The sequence below is a fragment of the Hirundo rustica genome, chromosome 3 (assembly GCF_015227805.2).
Source record: "Hirundo rustica isolate bHirRus1 chromosome 3, bHirRus1.pri.v3, whole genome shotgun sequence".
Classification (NCBI taxonomy): Eukaryota; Metazoa; Chordata; class Aves; order Passeriformes; family Hirundinidae; genus Hirundo; species Hirundo rustica.
This window is the reverse complement of record NC_053452.1, coordinates 68,032,266-68,047,141: the sequence shown is the minus strand read 5'-3', so window position 1 is coordinate 68,047,141 and position 14,876 is coordinate 68,032,266. Positions and strand designations below refer to the sequence as shown.

The 14,876-nt window shown below is 37.7% G+C and overlaps 1 protein-coding gene across 3 annotated transcripts in view; it reads right to left on the bottom strand.

The window, feature by feature from the left end:
* Positions 1–14,876, bottom strand: part of HS3ST5 (heparan sulfate-glucosamine 3-sulfotransferase 5) — a 195,240-nt gene that overhangs the window by 85,103 nt on the left and 95,261 nt on the right. For all 3 annotated transcript variants that reach the window (XM_058419817.1, XM_058419816.1, XM_040058892.2), the window contains exon 2: positions 6,998–7,205. The gene's annotated coding sequence lies outside the window, so the exon portion shown is untranslated. The remainder of the gene's footprint in view (positions 1–6,997; positions 7,206–14,876) is intronic.

Below are 14,876 nucleotides of genomic sequence, written 5' to 3'. Positions count from 1 at the left end.
CCTCCGTAAAAATACTCATAACTTTTTATCAATGTTTGGGACCAGGTTCAAAGACCTGTTCCATCCTGAAACTGGATTCCAGCTTCCCCAAGAGTATTGTGTGTGCCTTCTCTAATTGTGTGTTTTCATGGGACATTATTTGTTTACAGTTTTCACATATGCTTTCATCTCTACTTGTCAGGTATTTGTAACTGTAGGAGCTATTGCATCCTGAAACATCCCTGATGAAGGATGTTCCAGGAGTCTAACCTGAACTTAACCTGAGTTCAACCTCCCACAGTTTAAATCACCTGTCTTTAACCTTTTCCCCACCAAAAGTAGAAGTCTTCATTTTAGCAGACATACAGAACCTCTGGAAGTCAAATTCTTTGCTGAAAGGCCTCTGCAGTATGTACAGACCCTAAAAGCTCACTGCATCACCAGAAGAGAATCATTAAACCTCTCTCAGGAACCCTCTTTGCTCAGAAGGTTTCAGATTGTTTCCTGTAGAAGCTGTCCATTTGCAGAAAATGTAAAAGCAATTGTGGGTATCAAGAGATCCAAAAGGGCTGTACCTTTGAAAACAAGATTAGTGCTTTCTCTCCTGATGCAAACAGGAGCCTTGGAAGCACTGCTCTGTGGGAGCAATGTGCTCTTACTGTGAAGAGTCAAACAGCCCTGGACACACTGAGTTGTATCAACACCACAGAAATGAAGCAGAGATCTTTGTGGCTAGGCCTTTTCCTTGCAGGCATGTGAGCATTTTCTGGATTTTGTTGTTTTCACTGCCTCATATTGTAAGCAAAGTGAAAACTAACACAGACTGAAAAAAAAACCCAAATGTGGTTGCAGCTGCTTTTAACTGGACTGTGAATAGGTCTTGGTTTGTTCTTTGGGGCCACAGCTGAGCAATGTGTTTATCCTGCCTTTTTCCAAGGATATGAACAGCCTCATATCCTTGGAAAATACAAATACAGAACAGCCTAATTGCAAGCTAACGCTTAAGGCATGAACATAAGAATCTTGCTCAACTGGCTGGATCATTTCTGTCTTTCAACCAGTATTGTCTGGAATCCACCCAAATTCATTCTCAGCCAGATGCTCTTCTCCAGGAGCCATTTTCCTCCAGGCAGTGCAACATCTTTATGATGGCTCTGGTTACATCTGTAGAAAATGAGATATACACTTGGGTGTCATCTGCAAAGCCTGTAGCAGCTTAGTTCCTCTCTAGAGTTTTCTGGAAGTATTGGAAAGGGATGTAGGGAAAGGATTTATAGGCCTACAGTCAGGCTGCAGGTGCAGGATATTGGGGAAAAAAGCAAATGATGTTACCAGTTTTTCTGGGGTCCTATTGAAACCAGACCTTGTGTCTGCAAGGTATACAAGATTAGAGTATATTCACTTAGCATTTAAAGGACACAGTGAGATAAGTAATTCCTTGGCCCTGTCTGAAATTAAAAGGTCCTTGCAAATTAATACAGCCACACCAAGCTGGATATTGTTGTAACACTAGTAAATGGAAACAGTGCACAATATAAAACTCCCTGCATAAAACAGAATGAAGATTATTGTTTCTTACTGCAATACATTTTGGACACTGTGTATTTTACATTTAATTTTACAGTGCAAAGGATATTATTGAAAGAACAGCTTTAGTTGATCATTTTCTTGTTTGGTAGAGCTGATATATTAAAAGGTTAATGTGCTAAATTTACATTTTTCTAGACTGATTATTTCTTACTCCAATCTGTCTTTCCTCATTCTTAACCTCTTTAAAAAGAAATGATATAAAATAGGACTTCTTTTTGACAATTTTAGCCAGAAAACATTACTTTCCCTGCTGAATTTCATGCTCTACAAGCTTTGCCATCATAAACCACTTTGCATGTATTAAGGAGTATTATATTAGATGAGGCAATTTAAGTGTATCCCATTTCACTTGGTGAAACTAAGCAGCTTTGCATTATAACTAAGTTGAGCTAATGAGAATTACGTTTAAGGCATGTGTTACCTGAAACTGAAGTTAGCTAGTCATTCAATACTGCAACCTGTGGGTTTGTAAAACGATGGCAGGAATCCTGCTGTGAGGGAGATAGGAAAATTATTATAATCTGCATTCCTAAATTGAATGAGTATTTTGCTCAGCAGAGGCCTCTTGACTGTAAATAGTCTGAAATTACATCCTGCTGTTCAAAATGCCTTTTTTACCAAGTAAGTAAAAATGCCCACATTTTCTTAAATCAAATATTTTTCAGATGTTACATGAATTAAATTATTGAAAGAGGGAAAGTAATAAATCCTTTACTGCCTCTTGTAAAAACTGTTTGATATTCATGTTTTCAATAGACGGGACAAAGTGTCTCAAATTTATGGGTTTATACTTTAATTATTTAATTATTCTATTGTTAAAGCTTATCATCATATCTCTCTCATCTTTTTTTACTGAAAAAAAAAATCCATGTTTACAGGTTTTTAAATTTGTGGGGGAGAAAACTGTACAACAGATATCAGAATCAGCTAATAGATGTGATGCCAAATGTGCTGCTAAGGTAATTTCATATTGAAAGTTTCCAGAAAAGACTACACAAAAGAGAGCAAAAGACCATGAGTTTACAAGAAGACACAGGGGATAAACTTCTGCCGCAAGAGTAGCACGGTAAACATAACTTCATTCATATGAGTTCTTTATCTCATTAAAGCTAGACATGAACCGAAAGAAAAAAGAAAGAAAGAAAAAAAGAAAAAAAAAAAAAAAAAGCAGCCCTGGGGATAGGGATTAGAGGCCATTGTAGTTTGAGCAATGATTTTCTACTGTGTGAAAGCAGTACATACTGTAAATACTTTTCATTACATCCTCTCTAGGAGTTCAAAATTATAGAGGAGGAGTCCCAGCTTATCCTCCTCAAATCCGCTGTCCTTTAAGTGGTGACCAGTGAAAACACTTACAATAAAAAGTGTCTGTTCTCCCACTGGAGTCAGTGGGGACCTTGGCTTTGCAGCACTTGGCATTGTGTGTCTTTCTAAGTTGAACAAATCAGGACTAATTCTCTTGCTCAGAGTGTGGGTGACCCTGCGTCTCTGCATCTCTACCCCCCAAAAAAGGTGTCTGTGTTCTTATCTGCTTCTTGGAAACTGTCACTTCCCTGCCTGCTCCTTCAAATCTACTGTGCACTGAACGGGACTGAGGGGCAAAACTGAGAGAATACGTGAATAGATGGGATGGATGAGCGGGAGCCAGGGATCAGACTCATGCCTGAGCCTTATTTTGCTGTTATAGATAGATGTATGTAACCTAATGTTTTCTGATAAGAAATAGTGTTGAGAGGAAGATGAGGTCACTCTCATGTGAAAGGTGGTTCTCAGGAGGACCAACGGGAGAGGCAAAGGTGATGAAAAGGGTATCGACATATCTTAAACACAACTTGTTTCTCTGGGTCTTAAGGGACCTTATGCTGAGTTTCAGTCTTGTTGCTTTAGATTAGGATTCACAGCTCTGACCTACTTCTGAAATGGTGGATAGATCACTTCTGGGTTTTTTTTTTTTTGTCACAAAATATATTTGACAGAAGACATTTTTCATTTCCACACATTAATACAACCTCCTAGGACATGGAAGGGCAGAATTCAGTCTTTCCTATGTCAGGAGACTCTCCTCCCAGCCTCTGGGAGGAAGTTGTAGCTTCCAGGATATAGCCTGTATGCTGTAGGCTTAGCACAAAATCTCCAGGATAATTTTTAAATCTCAGGTTATGTCAAATGTTCCCAGTTCACAAGTATTTTTTTTCTCCTTCATTAAATTCACAGTATAGGTATTCAATTCAGTATAACCATCATTTTTTCACTTACATCAGGGTAATTTCTTACTTTTGCTACTTAAGCTTTTGCAGGCCTTGTGTATAAATCTAGCTGCACATCTTTGATAAAATTCGGCCAGTTACAAAAATTAACCACGGAAAATTTGGACAGGTGGAACTCCACTGGTTTTGCAGCCAGTCAGATAATTTGGCTTACTCATTTTGATTTGCACTCTTAAAATGAACATGTCTATTACCTGTCAAAGACAGTTTATTCTCCAATCTATCAAATAACGTTTGTAACATTTCTTGTAGCGTTAACCATGAAATCCACAAAAATGAAAAATAAAGCTTTTTTTTTACATCATTTTACATTCAAATTTATGTCTCAGTGTTAATGAATGTATGATTTAGTAGCAATACTGTAAGCAAAGTGAAAGATGTGGAAGATACTTAACCTCATGGAGTACAACAAGTCCAAGTGCAAGTTGCACCTAAGTTGGGGCAATTCTGGTTATGAGTACTGGGAGACAAACTCATTGACAGCAGCCGTGTGGAGAAGGACTTGGGGACTCTCATGGAGGAAAAACTGGACATGAGCCAATAGTGCGCTCGCACTGCCCAGAAGGCCAAACATATCCTGGACTGCTTCAAAACAGAGATGTCCAGCAGGTCGAGGGAGGTGTCTCTCCTCCTCAGCTCTGCCCTCGTGAAGCTCCTACTGAGTGCTGCTTCCAGGCCCAGAGTCCTCAGCACATGAAAGATGTGAAGCTGTTGGAGTAGGTCCAGAGGAGAGCCACAAAGGTGACAAGAGGGATGGAGCTGCTCCCCGATGAAGACAGGCCAAGAGAAGTTGCGTTGTTCAGCCTGAAGAAGAGAAGGCTTCTGGGAGACCTTATAGCAGCTTTCTAGTAACCTTAGGAGGGTTTATAAAAACGAGGAAGAGGGACTTTTTATATTGGCAGATAGTGACAGTACAAGGGGCAATGGCTTTAACCTGAAAGATGGTAGGTTTAGATTAAAAGTTGGGAAGACATTCTTTATTTAGAGTGGCGAACCAGTGGCAGAGGTTGCCCAGAGAAGTTGTGGATGGTCTGGCAATGTTCAAAGCCAGGTTGGATGAGACTTTGGCAACCTGGTCTAGGGGATGGTGCCCCTGCCCATGGCAGGGGGGTTGTAACTAGATAAGATCCCTTTCAACCTAAACCATTCTACGACTCTATCTTCAAGCATTATCTGTCCTAAAATAGCGAGGTTCTATCAGCAACTGTGCTGAGCTAGCCAAACTCATAATCCTATCCTTCATGTTTATTTATCAGTCCACACACAGACATATTACACAAACCTCCCAAGTACAAATAGACAACACAGCTCAGGAAGACGGACTTTACAACACATTTGACATTTTAACTCTGCAACTGAGATATTAATTTACCTCATAGTATACACACACACTCACACACACTCGCATGCAGGTATAAAAGATGTAATATTATTTTAAAAGTCCACACATTAAAGCTACAACATATGCTCTTATATGAATTTTACTTTCTTGGAAAATATTTAGGTGTCACATTGAGGGCACCTCATAGGACTAATACACCTCTCCTCCACACAGAAAACTTTACACAATCTTGCAACTCCTTTAACCTTCTGCTTTTAAATGGAGTCTGTATTTTTATATTCATATTTTTGTTCCTACTGAAGTCTGTTACAAAGATTGTCCACAACTTCCACAGAGCTTAGATAAAATAAAACTGTACTCATTTTTCTGTTCATTTGTTTTGTTGGTTTTTTTTTTTTTTTTTTTTCCCTCCTATCTGGTAGATATTTGGTGCCAATGTGCAAACAATTCTTTTTGATGTGGGATGATATTTTTATCTTTTGTTTATTTTATACAGGGAGTCGGTGTTTAGAATACAGACTCAAATGCTAGCTAGAGTAGCAGACAGAAGATTGATTAGAAAGTTATTCAGATGATAGCACTAGAATCCCTCCACAAAAACTAAAAAGCAGAACTCAATTCATATAGTTTGAATTAAATCGAGTCTGAGGCCCATCTGCTTTAGCTAATAGGTTTTCTGAAATTATTTTAATAGATTTTAATGGATTTAATAGGAGAAGCTAAATGAGAAAAAGTAGTATTTGTAAAACTATTTTTTCTTAAATGTCCATATGAAATAAAATGAAGTTGACAGTAGAAATTTTCCCCCTCTTCCCCCAAACCCAGATAGAGCATTAATCCTGAAGAATGTTCTGCAAAAGATGAAAAACAGATGGCAATCACAGAATAAAATCAAGGTTACATGATTGTTCACTTTTCTTCTCTACTGCTCATAGCATTATCCACATCATTATAAAGATAGTGGTTTTTTTATAATATTATGATTAGTGCTGAAAATCCTGATGTATCTTTATGATCTTGCTACTTTCCTTGTCAGTTATGTGTCTGAGACATGACTTGATGAGTACATATGCCCACACACATTCTACCACCTTTCTGAGCATGTATCTGCTTAGAAAATTATTTCTTCTATGTTTTCAATCATACCACAGAAAAATTATGTCAGTGAATTGTTCTGGTCAAGGTTGATTTCCTGAGGTGGCAAAGTGGTGTCAGAATAATGCCAGCAGATTATATAATATTTTAAGAGAAACAAAAGGGTAGAAAAAGCAATTTATCAAAATCTCACAGTTTCCAGAAAATGAACAGCTGCCATTAGAAGGAATTAGTTTTTTTCAACATGCTATGAATGTCTTTGGCATTCCCCTGTAGCCTACATGCCATCTAGAACAACCAAGCACACAGATGAAGAAACACTCTGATCCCCAATGACTGTAAACAAGAACCATCTCGTGAACAAAGTAGAATATTGCTCCCTTTTTACTAGTTGTAAATCAAGTGAGGCTGATTGAAATGTACTAAGCAGAAGTTTAGAAGAAATACCACAAAAATGGCTAGTGGCAATCAAGCTCAGAGTATGGGTAGAGCTTTCTCTTGGTGGCCATCTAGTCACTTAGAAGCCTTCAGGCTGTCCGAGATCACTAGGCACATTTATTATGGGGCAGTTAAAAGCATGATTTCAGATATGTATATGTTGCATTAATCACCATTTTATTCATCTGTGTCCCTGTTCAAGCAACAAATTGAAACATTGTCCCTGGTGCTAAAGATTGATTGAAACAACTTCCTTAAACCGGCGTTTTTTAAGGAAGACACTAACCTTTGTGTCCTTAGGCACATCCAGAAAGTCCAGTACATCTATGTTTGATAAAGAACATTCCAGAAGGATTTAACTTATCTGTTCCAATGTTCAGTCCCAAGAAGTCTTTAGTGGTTACTGAAAAGACCATTCAGGGAATAAAGCACCTCCAGGTATGAAGATGGAAAGATCAGACATCTCTGCTGAAATGGTGTACAACTCGCTGGGCCTGTACAAAAAGAGAAGATGCTGCTTATTTGAAAAAACAAAACAAAACAAAACAAAAAACCCAACAATAACAACAACAACAAAAAAAAAAACCAAAAAACCCCCCAAAACAAAACAAACCAAACCAACAAACAAACAAAAAAACCCACAACAACAACCAACAAGCCAAACCAAAGAACTGAAAGAACCCGAAAACTCAGTTTCTCTGTTTAAGCATGAAAATATTTTTTTTGCACTAGGGCCCCAGAGGTAGTACATGTCAGCTCATGTTTCTGGAAGTACTGTGTCAGTATCTTGTAAACATTGGCAGCCCGGTATCTGGAGCACAGGTTAAAAAGGAAGGGGAAGAGGGAAGGAAAATTACAGCAAATGCATTTCACAATACTAAATCCCCCAAAAAAGTAATTCCTAATGACAGAAAATGGCCAATTACACTTTTTTTAAGGTGGGCTACAGGAAAAGGAATGTTAGATATTTACTGGAAAGATGTAATACATTGCACATGCTATTGTTACTCGGCTACATTTCACCCTTGATGTTGGCCAAAAATGTATTTTACAGCCATTTTTTAAATCACTGGAAAAACTACTTTTATACTGAGAACAATGCCAGTCACATCTGGAGAAAATGGTAACAGCATTTAGTGAGAATTGTTTAGCTGATCTTGTGTTTTCTCTGTTTTCTGGGCTTTTTTAGGGTTTCTTTTTAATAATCTAACTATGCCTCCATATTGAAGAAGTGGGTCACGGAGACAAAGGTGAATATGGTATTTAATTCCAAACCCCGTACTACAATTTCTAGCTTCGGGCATGAACATTTCTACTTTCATTCAAAGTAAATCAAGTCCCAAGGAATTTGGAATACAGTTAAGCTCTCAAAATCATCAAATGCTAATGCGACCTGCCAAAAGACATTAACTCTGTAATTATTCTGTTAGCTGGGAAAAAATACTTGTGAGTGAGGGATCAACATGAAATCGAAGGGTTTCTACAAAACTATTGCAAAGAACGACCAGTTTGACCTTTGCAGTATGGTTGGAGTCTAAAAAGATGTCTTTGCACACTTGAAACTACATTTTGCACCAATGAAAGAACATAGAAATATACAAGAATCTTGTAAAAGTCTAGGAGAATAGCAACCATCCTTTCTTTGCAATGTTCAACACACAATTTCCATCCACATTACATAAACCACTTCTTTGGCTCAAGAGCAGTTTACTTCTGACTGCTGTTGCCTGTAGCATACATGATTTGTAATGCTAAGTATTTTGTTTTTCCATCACAAACATTTATTCATTAATAATTTATCAGATAAATGTCTTCTAACTGAGTAATTTAAAAAATATAGGGAAATCAATGGCAAAAGACATGAAGCAGCATATTATAGTGATACAATAATTTGAGTTCATACATTAGACTGAATTGATAGTGTCCCAAAAGCCCTCTTTTGATAGCTCAGTTTCAGAGAGTAAATGTTCAGCTGAAGTAACTAATAAAACATCTCAACTACTGCTCTGAGAAATCATGCCAGTATCATGTACGGTATCTTTGAGAGCTAATAAGTTGTCTCTGGGAAGCAAACAAACAAACCAACCCTAGAAAATTGCTCTGTGAACCTACAAGCTCTCCCCAAGGGGAGATTATTAGTCACATGGAGAAGACAATGAACTTGTCTCTCAGTTGTGTGAATGAGACTTTGAAAATCATAATGATCTGATTCTTTGATGCCAGTGATACTTAGAGATATAGATTGTAGCATTAGATCCAAACAGAGTTTGTTATCACTCATACGTCCGACACAGGCAGTAAGGGAAGCAAATGTGATAAATCTCTTAAGAGGGAGCTCTCAAGGGCTCCTAATATATCACAAATAAGTCCTGCGTTGAGTTACAGGATTTTCAGCTGAGTTGTTCACAAGGAAAATAAAATGCATTCTAAGGGCTGTGCCATGGCAATCATCATCACCTTTGAGGTTTCAGAGAAAAAAGGGGAGATTTGAAAACACTTTTGGAGAAAAGCTGCATATAAATATTTTCCCTCTTTCCTAGGTGTATTGCATGAATTAAATGACCTAAATTTTCCCAGGGCAGTAGTCAAGCTCCCTAAGAATAAAGTTGTTAAAAGTTCTATCATTTTACAGGCATTCTGTATTTGCAGAAAGGACTAGTTTCCCATCAGGCTTGAAGAGACTAGTCAATAATATGTTGACAGTATGTAGACTTATTTATAAAATGGATGCAGTTCAGTTTAAATGAACACATATATTCTACAAAGAATAGATTGTTTTCAAACTTAGATGAAATTTATTTTCCATTATTTGATGAAGACTCATTAATTATACAGAATTAGTTTCAGGAATGACAGATCTACCAATAAAAGCCACAATTCAATGTGGAATATGTGTGAGCATCAATATATGTAATTATATATAAGTGATCACAAATATCATCAGTTTATTTATTGTAAACAGTTTAAATGAATACATATGAAGTGAAAAATCAAATAATATGGAGTAACATAATTATTTTTTTCTGATTTGATTTCTAATTTAGCTGTTTCTGTTCGTACTAATGAGAACACTAGAGCATCTTGTTTAGTGACTAATCCATTTTCAATGTGTGTTTATCCACTCTACCTTTGTCCACACCAAAAATAAGAATTGCTGAAGATTATGTTTGTTTATTTTAAATAACGTACATGAGTTGGTTTACAGGTTTCCTTTTTTAAATCTGTTAGCTGCAGCAGATTTTTGGAAAAGGAAGCACCCTGCAAGAGATACTATAAAAACAGATAACAAGACAAGAGTCTCCTCATCCTATAAAGGAATAATTTAAAAAGAAATTTTTAATTATTTTGTTTTGTTTTTTTAATTTTTTAATTTTTTTAGTCTAGAAACTTGGACATTTTAAGGGACCTTCTCTTTATACACATGAAGGTTACTCTTCCTTAAACAATACACAAATTCTGGTGATGAGCCAACCCCATGTCCATTTCAATGAAAAATAAAATGAGTTAGATTGAACCATGAGAGCTAAATCATATTTAATACTCCTACATATTTAGACAGAAGGCATTAGCTTGCAGTGTCAAGGCTACTCTGGAAGGTTCAAATCACCACCAGAGCTGGTCCTTACAAAAATAATGAATTTGCCATAACATCATGAAAATAGATATAGAGAAACAAAATTGTGTGACCTGGGACAAATAAAAAGAAAATAAAATCAGTTATCAGTCACTTACACATATTTTCATTTTCAGGCTTCCCCTGACTTCACTCTGTTCCATAAAAATAATTTTCAGGAAACCCTCAATTTTCTGAGCCTATGGCATCTGTCCAACCTTGATAATCAGACTGCCCCAATCTCTAGGAAGCCAGAGCTTCTAGTGTTTGTTTCTCTGGGATGAATCTTCCTCACAGACAGCCTTTGGGCAGTAGTGTTGGAAAGCCCTCCAGCACAGTCCTTCAGAGATGACCACACATAGCCCAGGAGCTCTTGATGGAATCTGGGAGGAATTTCTACAGATTGTTTTTTTCACCTGCTTCATAAATACGAAGCATACTCATCCTAGGGAAACAACCCTCCATTCTTGTGAATTTTGACATACCGTGTATTACATTTTTGGTTATTATTCAAAATGTTTTAAAGATGTGTGAAGCCATGGCAAGTCACGATGGCCACCGCACCTCTGCATTCGTCATCAGCTTTTCAGTTCCAAGCTAGTTCCAGTTCTGGCTGCATGAGAGAATGAATTTCAAGCAGCTCAATCATTTACCACTGAAAAGCTGAATACTAGCAACCTGCATTTTTAAAAAGATATATTTTTCCATTTGAACCCAAATTTCATTGTGATAAAACATGGCTGAGAATATTTGCATCAAGGTAATAGAAGTTGGTAAACACTGTGCTAGTGTGTCCATATTTCAAAATAAGCACAAATGTCCTCTTTTTCCTCTATTTAACCGTAAGGCAAAAGGTGAGATCAGCATTCCACACTGAGTAATGTGTTATTAGGGTGTAAACCTAGTGCAGTGAGTCTACACTAAGAAATTTAAAGTCAAATTAAGTCAAAAAATTATTGGACTAAAATTACATTTAAAAAAAGGTGTGAAATGTGCAGTAAATCTTTTGAGGTGGTAGTCTTAAATAACAAAGCTGTGTTTCAATAAATATTTAATAAGAAGAAAAAAGGATAAAATAATCATGAACAAATGTACTCTAAGTACCCTAGAACAGGGGTATGTACAGCACACAAAATCTCACTTATACCTGAGTACTGTTCAAAGTACCACGAAAGGGCATGCATTTTCCCATAACCCACTGTTTTTCATACGTACAATAAATATGTACGATATACACCTTATGTGAGTTTTTGTGCATGAGCTCTGCAACAATTATTCAGTACAAATTGCTACCTGTGACAAGAGTAGCTGCTTTACTGATGTAAATCCAGCACATTAGCACAACTGTACAGACAGCTACAGCAGCGGAAACTCTGTTGCATGATCTACAGAAATAGGTCAGCTTTATGAGGAAATCACTTGTTCTTGGAGGAAATAAATAATAAATTTCCACCTGGGAAGAGACCCCCTTGCAGACACGAGGTGAATTATCTTAGCAGGAAACCTGTTTTCTCTGAGAGTCAGAAAAAGGAACAGCCAGTGGCCCAGCATCGCTGCCTGGGTGCAGAGATGTCTTTCATCACACTTTCATGAGGCACAGTGCAAAAGGGTACAAGGAGAGGATGGAGCTATGACAGCACTCATATCACAGCCCTGGCAGCAGGGGTATACCATGCTCTCTGGGAAGGGAAGGCTGCAACACATAGTGACCCTCAGCAGCTTTGTGTGACAGTGAGAAAATGACAGGGGCCAATGGGACTCACACATGCTCATCAGCACGTTACAAACTGACAACCCTCTCCAAGGATTTAATGAATGCAGTTAAGGTATTCATATCTAAAAAAAAAGACATTCGTTATGAATTTATTTCTCATAATATATGTATTTTTATGTTCAAAGATTATTTAAATACATGTATTCATAACACCAATTATTTTTGGGCAAAAGGAAGTGGGTAAAATTAGCATTTATTATGATAACTGCTATAGATATTTTTTACCTTCCAAATCTGTGTATGTATTAATATCAGCTGCTTCATCACTTCACACCTGCTTACCATGCAATGGTAAGATATAATCTGTGAGCGAAAAGCTGAAAAACCATCATAAGGGATTCTTCCTTTCTATGTCATAGGTACTGTCTTTTCTAATCCATGAGGTCACAGGCAAGATATTCTTTGTTTTAGTGTTAGGTAGTGGGAGGATAACTATATTGTTGTGTATCCTGCCCTCTCAACTGCAGTTTCTAAATATTCCAGTTATCCATACTTTTAAACAGAGGCAAGAAAATCCACCCATTACTGCAGCCTATCAGATACAAACAAGAAGAGGAGGGAATTGCTTTTGTTCAGCCTAAGAAAGGAGGGTTAATGAGAGACCTGGTTGTGGTCTGCAGCCACCTGAGAGGAGGACATGGAGAAGATGGAAACACTTCCAAAAAGACTTTCCTCAAAGGTCCACAGTGGGAGGATGAGAAGCACTGGGATGACGCTGAGGTACCTGCTGTGTGACTGGCCCGTTTTCAGTGAGAGGTTGGACCTGAGGCACCCTGAGGCTTCTTGCCTTCAGGTGACTCTGCAGAAGTCCTGGCTCCCCTGACAGATCAAACTCTGCTTCCCACAAAAATGCTAGGCATTGCTCAGAGGAAAGAGCTTATCTGTCTGAGTGAAATCTGCACAGCAGTACTCTGAATCCCAAATCAGATTTTATGCACGAGACCCAAAGAGTCTCAGCCTTGTCAGCTTTCCAGAGGAAGTACAGTCCCACGCACACGTAACTTCACAGACCTGAGCTGCCTTACAAAGATGCACAGACTGTAGAGAGCAGTAAATATACTCTGAATGCAAATATCACCATGACTTATCTTTTCAGTATGTTTGCCCAATAAAGTAAGTTCTTTGTATAATCATTTAAAGGTCTCCCCTTGATCACTTTTCACTTCCGAAACTGATGAGCTTATAAATTAGATGAGTTAATACTTTTCAGTTGTAATTTCTCTGACTGGACATCTTATTTATTTAATCGTGTTTATAGGACCTTCAGATTTTCTTAGTGTGAAGGGTTTTAGTATGTTTCCAGGCAGGTAGTAAAAACCAATGTAATGCTGCACTGAACCTCCTGGTATCAGATTCAATCCCCTCCTCAAAGGCAGCATCCTTTGATCTCAGCACCTTGCTTCTGGACCCCTTCTCCCTTCTGGGTGCAGCAGCAGCAGCCACCTCATGTGACACCTGCAGCTGGTGGGGAAATGTGAGTTTTCCACAAGCACACAGAGGAACAGCTGCCAGGTGCATGAGGCAGCACTCTGGGTATGGATTCATTGTGTATCTGTCTGTGCAGGCTAAAAAAGCAGCCTATCGCTACCCAGTCAGTTGTTTAAGCAGTGTAAATGGCCACTTTTTCAGAAATTAGTCCTCTACTTGAGAGAAGATACTGTCAGTCATGAAGAATCCAAAAACTTGCCTGTGCTAACAAAATTATGGGGCTGTTTCCTGGTTTCTGTTATAAACACACGGAGAAAGACTTGCTCTGCACCATGTAACAGCCACATTTGAGATAGAGCAGCAGTCTTTATTTCCAACTTGCTTTTATGTCTGTCCCCATCCTGCCCAAATCCTGACAACCATTATCAAATTAACAGCAGATTTGAAATATGTTTTTCCTTTACAGAGCAGAAATATTCAGTCCAGTCTCTGACAACATGGTTAAAGTTTCACAGTGTTCTCCTGCCACGTCAGATTAATTAACTCAGTCCTGATTAATTTAAACTAGAAGTTTCTTTTATTCAGCCTTCTAAAATACCAAATTCCACTGATTTCCTACAGAGATACACAGGCACAACAATTCCCATTGCAATCTTTCATTATTCTTTACAGAGATACTGTGCCATATTCCATATTCCCACTAGAATTGCACTGATGTGGCTGTACTGACATTGGTAAAATTATTCTTGATTTACTTTGGCACAAAAGAGATCAGCAACATGTCTACTGGGATAAGATAGTTCCTCCCCATGGTCATATTTACTTTACTTAAGACTACTGAAAAAAAGGTATTGTTAAGACAGTTTCAATATACCAACCTTTCTGATAAGAAAAAAAAAAAAAAAATAAAAAAAAAAGGAAAATATAATTACAGCCTACTCTAAGGTGAACTGCTGCTTTTTGTGATTACTTGGAAGAATGAGAACAGTATCAATCCAGAAAAATATCTCTGACAATCAGATTCACATGTATTCACAACAGTATTTACCAAATACTGCTTATGAAATAATCAGGTCTTAAAAAAAAAATCTTTCCTAAAAAAAAAGAGAGGCAGCTTTCATTAAAAAATTGAGAAAGCAACTGAAATGAAAATAGCTTAAGTTCATGTTATTTCTACGCACAAGTGTTGGCCAGCTTTAGCAAAAACCAGCAGATCCTCTAGAAGGCACTACCAAGAATTGCTGTCTTTGGCATGTAGAGTTACATCAGCTAAGAAAATAGGAAGGCAAAAAAGAGGCATTTGATAAATGAAGATTGTCATGGATAGGGAAGCAAGTGACAGAAGCTGCT